This window comes from Arachis stenosperma, chromosome 2 (genome assembly GCF_014773155.1).
Source record: "Arachis stenosperma cultivar V10309 chromosome 2, arast.V10309.gnm1.PFL2, whole genome shotgun sequence".
In the NCBI taxonomy this organism is placed as follows: Eukaryota; Viridiplantae; Streptophyta; class Magnoliopsida; order Fabales; family Fabaceae; genus Arachis; species Arachis stenosperma.
The window spans coordinates 97429071-97435070 of record NC_080378.1 but is presented as its reverse complement, the minus strand read 5'-3'; the positions used below and the strand labels follow the sequence as shown (position 1 = coordinate 97435070).

The 6000-nt window shown below is 39.1% G+C and overlaps 1 pseudogene; it reads left to right on the top strand.

Annotated features, from left to right (window-relative positions):
- Window positions 1–4994: 4994 nt before the first annotated feature.
- Window positions 4995–6000, top strand: part of LOC130963232 (pentatricopeptide repeat-containing protein At5g50280, chloroplastic-like) — a 35969-nt pseudogene continuing 34963 nt past the window's right edge.

Sequence of the window (6000 nt, the reverse complement as noted above, 5' to 3'; positions counted from 1 at the left end):
ATATTTGGAACAAAGATGCCATAACACTCTCCATCATACTTTTTAATCAGCAAATAGTACGGGTTTTTAGTTAGGACTAATCAGCAAATAGTACAGTTTCAGTTAGGACTTGGGGTTGGGGATGTTGCTGCTCAGAATCGACGTCGGTTAGTTGATCAAATCATCAAAGTATCAAATGAACCTGTATGATAAACTAAACAATCTAAGGTGAATAGTTCTTTGGTGCTTGATTGTTTTATATTAATGTTGATGCACAAACAAATTGGTGATTGGATGAAAGAAAAATGAGTTTATAGGCAAAATCATTCCTGAAAGTTACCTCGGTCTCCATATTAGTCCCCGAAAGATAAAGTTAATCAAAATCGTCTCCGAAAGATGATGGGCATGACCACGTTCATCTTTCTGTTATCTCCGTCGCTGAGCTGGCTAACGTTGGGTGACGTGGTCCGTTAACTGTCTGCGTGGACGACACCTACGTGTACGCTGGGGTCGCTGACAAGGTAAGTACGTTAAAACAATTCAAATCAGTCTCTTGGATGATGAACCCTAATCCTAAATTCAATGATAAATAAGTCGCGGTCAAGAATCATATGGCCATATAGTTGGGTAGAACTTGGAATTGTTGGGTCGCCGGGAGGATGGAGATAGGAAATGGAGGTCGTAGTGGTGGTGTGTCTTTTCGGTCGCACAACAATAACGATTCTAGTACTTCAATGCGAATGAGGAGAAAGACTCATGAGGAATCATGTTTCTGCGGGTTGAAGGCTGTGATAAAAAAATCTGGGACAGTAGATAACCCAAATAGATTATACCATGCATGTCCAAGGTACCGGGTGAGTGGTGTTGAAAAAGTAGAAGGTTTTCCATCTTGTTCTGTGTTATTGGGTGTTTTTCATTGTTTTCTTCTCTGATTTATCAATTTGTAAAAAGGCAGTCACTGTAATTACTTTAAGTGGGTTGATGATGATGACTATCAAGCAGAGGTTGAAGGTGGTGCAAAGGAAGATTCTAGAACTAAATTGCAGGTTGAAAGTGACTATGATGAATGGAGGGTGAAGGTGGCATGGAGATTGGGTAACTTGGAAGCTGAAGCTAGATCTTTGAAACTACTAATAATTTTCATGTTTGTGATAGTTGTAATTAATGTGATCCTTTGTTGTTTGATATGTACTTCCAAGTAAACATAATTTTGTTGAAATGTAATGGTGTATTGAGTTGGATGGATTGAATGAGAATAGATGTTTGATTAGTGTTGTTTAAGATTAACTCCAAACTCTCAATTACTGGATGTATGGAATATTGCAAATTAATCAATATCACTGTTGCTAAATAGAGTAAGTAATCAAAGTAAGTAGTCATAATATTGTGCTGCCATTCAATGCTAATTGTCACATTGTCTTAAAGATAAGTACCACAACAAATTCATAAGGTATCCAATCCTAAAAATGAGGGCTACACCAAAAGAGAATGGCAGATACAACTTTCAGATTACACATAACCACAATGTTTAGAATGGTTTTTCATTTGCCTTATACAAAAAAACTAAAGCAGCCCCATACATTGTTTTCTAATCAAAGTGGTTTATCATTCTTCCTTGGGTGCTTGAAGCCTGGAGTAGGCACAAAAGTCATAAAGTTGGCCAGCTTCTTAGCAGTTGCAGAACTTGTCCCTTTGATGGTCTCAGCCGAGATAGCCACTGGTGCAGCTGCAGTAGGTTTAGGGGAGGATCTAGCTCTTGCTTTCGCTTTAATCACCTGTAATTTAGGTGACCTAGCTACAACTTCATCCTACATAAGCCAATACCAAAAGCACTTGTTAGCTTATAAAATAAAAGGTGATATTTTTCTTATAATTGAGCAGTGATTATACAACCTGTTGTGTAACTTGGGTTGGTGGAATGCTTTCAGATTGGCTGATGTTAATCTTTGTAAGGGGCTGGATGGGTGATGGAAGTGAAGGCAATGGTGCTATTACTTCTGGAGCATTATCATGTTCTACAGGGACAACATTCACTTCAGGGTCAGCACCATCTGCGGCAGGAGCAACAACTGCCAGTTGCAGTTGCATCTGCCTGGCATTTTTCTCAGCATCCAAGGCTTTCTTCTTTGCACAGCCTCTTTTGCTGTGCCCAATCTCGCCATAGTACATGCATTTGATTGGCTTGTACTTTCTTTTCATCTTTGTCTTTGACCCAGTTGGCTGTTCATCATTCTCTCTTCTTCTTTTTTTTCACCGGTCTTCCAGGTTTGGGTTTAAATGGAGGTGGGACTAGAGTAGGATGTGGTGTTTTTTCCCATAGATCCTGTCCTTTAACTAGATTGACATTGAAACAATAAGTCTTCCTATACGCTTCCATCTTCAACCAGTCATGACAGTACTCTTTAGCCCTTTTGTCATTCTTATCTTGTATGGCTGATATTGCATGCATACATGGCATACCTTTCAAACAAATTAAATTATTAATTAAAATGTGTAACATGACTGAAGATAACTTATCTAAGTCTTGAAATTGTTACTTGTGAGTCGCCAAAACCTACAAGTGCATGTGCGCTTTCTCAGGTCAACAACCATATTTGTTGGCCAGCTATGCACTTCGTACAATTCTTCTTTTTCATCACCACACCACTGAGGAGCCCAATGGCTAGACAAGGTTGTTATTGCTTCAAGTCTACTTTGCTGAACAGGGGGAAGAATTCCTTGATAGTTCTAAACTTCTTCCTATTGTCAATCATGCTCTTCATGATGATCCTTCTAACTTCCTCAGCTAAGGTCATGATGGGCTTGCTCCTTTCGTGCTTGATTTTGGCATTGAACGACTCACATGCGTTATTGCATATGTTATCCACCTTTGGAACCTCACTGAAATGCTTAGTCCATGCATCTTTTGGCCACTTGTCAAGATACTCCTAAACTTTCTCATTTATCAACTTAACTCTGTTCATGTTTCTATTAAACTCATTTGTTGTCCTCGACCTTGCACATTCCCACACCAAATCTTTTAACTCACAGCTTGACCACTTCTTTGAGAAATTTCACCACAAATGCAACACATAGAATCGATGATGGACTCTTGGATACACCTCCTGAACAGCAGGGATTAAACCCTAAAGAGAAGACAACACACGAAAAGATACTTAATCAAGTTAGTCCCTTAATAAATTTCATTAAATCAAAACAGTCCCTTAAACCTTTTCATTAAATCAAAACAGTCCCTAAAACATATTATCGTATATCATTATCATCCTTACCTTCTGCATATCTGAAATGAAGCACCATTTATTCTCCCTGTAGTCTCCCAGATCCTTGTGAAGTAGCTCTAGGAACCATTGCCAATTATCCTTATTTTTCACACTGATAATAGCATAAACAATCACAAAGAAGTGATTGTTAGCATCTTGTCCACATGCTATGAGGATTTGACTCCCATGCAATGTCTTTAGAAATGCTCCATCTAGTCCCATCAAAGGTCTACAACATGTCTTAAACCCCCTCTTACAAGCATCAAGACAGACATAGAATTGTTCAAACGCTTTTGCCCTAGGCCTACCTTCTTTGTGTGGTCACTCTCTGCTTAAGCCTGAAGCTTGAGCTCACTCACCTTTCTTACTGGCTCTCGCACTCAAGCTTTCTCCCTCTCTCGTCTTTGGTCTCCCATCAAGCTCATCGTCGGTCTCTGTGTTGTCAATCGTCACCCTCTCGCACTGGGTCGCGCTCGCGTCCCTTCCCTGCGCTCGTCGTCATAAAACTCAGTCGCGCGCCTTCCTTCCGCTCTCGGTGTCAGAGGCAGAAGCAGAAGGTCCTGTGGCTGGTCGTCATTGTCGTCTTCTTGCTTGGGGTCTCACCGTCAACTTCTTCCGTGCAACCTGAACCGATTTGGTGAGTTCCAACAAATTCTCCCGTTCTCTGTTTCAGTTTGTTGCTGTAATTCATCACTGCACTTTGATTTTATTGCTGAAAGGTGTATTTATTGCTGAAAATATCACTAAACTAGTTTTTTCCTTAAAAATTCATCACTGACAATAATTTGTTACCTTGAATAATATGTTAAAAATATTACTGAGCAGGTTTTTATTGTTGCTGAAAATCATCACTAAGTTGAATTTGTTAATGATTAAACCTTGAATTTGTTGCCGTCTTGCTGAATAATCACTTAGTTAAATTTTTGTTAGTGATTGAAGCTTGAATTTGTTAGGGATTGAACCTTGAATTTGTTGTTAAAAATCATCAGAGTTAAATGTTAATGATTATCATGAACCTTGAACTGACTTGCTGAAATAATCACTTTGCTAAAGTTTTTTCTTTGAAAATCATCATTAAGTTGAATTTGTTGTTGAGAATTGTTCTAAGATGAATTTTTCTATTTTATTTTGGGGATAGAATTTTAATTTGAAAATGTCTTCATCACAAACACCATTAGAAACCGGTTGTGTTATCTTGTGTTTTCTTTTGTTCATTTAAATTGAGAAATTATTTTGTATTAGTGACGAATTTATTTTTTTTTTGTATAAGCAGTTATGTCTAATACTTGATTTTTACTAATATGTTTGTGAAGAGATATATTTTAACTTTTAATTTTATTTTTATAATTTTACATATTTATTTAATTATGATTGGTTCAACCGGGTGAATCAGTGACCCACTGGTTGAACCAGTGACACAGTTGTATGACCGGGTCAACTACCGGTCCGGTTCTAACTTGCTTCTGTTTGGCAGAGGCCTTTACTCGTCGCTGTGCTTTACCGCCGCCGTGGCCTCTCTCTTGGTTGCAGCCAGCGCTGTCATCCCAAGCACCGCGATGTCTCTCTTCTCCACATTGTTTGTTCCAAGCGCCATCGTGATCAGTGCTTCTTTCTCTGGCGGTACTTTGCTTCCTCTCTCAACTCAGCTCTGCCATCTGTCTCTTTCCCTCTTGGTTCATTTTTCAACCAAAAAATTGCAGGAATGATGACATAGGAAGGATCAATGGTAGCGTGAATTTCTTTCACAATTCAGAAATGCATCAAAAGTTCGATAGTGAAATAAAATCCGTTTGCGCAGAGAAAGAGAATGATGGGAAGTCTGACTCTGAACCTGAGAGTGACACCTTGTAGCTCCTTCACCACCTGCCTTCTTCACCCTCCTTCTCTTTCCAAACCCTCCTTTCTCATTCAACCCTCCAATATCCCAACAACCTCACTCTCCCTCTCCGCTTCTTTTTCTTCATACGATTCACCAATCTCTATACCAACCCCCATTTTCCTCCCTTATCTCCAATAGCAAGAGGAAGATGTTGAGGCTATAGAAATAATACATGAAGAACAAAAAGAAGCATAAGAAGAAGAGCAACCATGTGACCCAATCTATAAATTCTTCAAAGAAAGGACTTTGGTTCCTTCACAAGACCCTCTAACTCAAGGAAAATTGACCCTCCAGAAGAACCGTCGAATTTCTTGGCACCTTGCTGTGGATACCGCCCTTGACTCTGATGAACAAGAAGAGGAAGAAATTGAGATGGGTTTGGACCTAGTTCCATTTAGTATTAAGGAAGAAGAAGGTGAAGACAAAAAAATCGAGTGGAAGAAGGAACTCCCACAGGGCATTGTTGGAGAAATTATTCATCTGGCAAGGAACCTCCCTGAGAATTTGACACTTGAAGAGTCTTTGGACAAAGGCTTTGAAGGGAGGGTCAGTGAGGAAGATTGCTGGGAGGTTCTTGAAGTTCTTGAGGAGGTGATGAGTGGATAATTTATACGCTTTTTGGCATTGTTTTTAGTATGTTTTTAGTTTGTTTTAGTTAGTTTTTATTATATTTTTTTTAGTTTTTAGTTAAAATTCACTTTTCTGGACTTTACTATGAGTTTGTGTATTTTTCTGTAATTTCAGGTATTTTCTGGCTGAAATTGAGGGACTTGAGCAAAAATCTGATTCAGAGGCTGAAAAGGACTGCAGATGCTGTTGGATTCTGACCTCCCTGCACTCGAAGTAAATTTTCTGGAGTTATAGAAGCCCAATCGGTGCGCT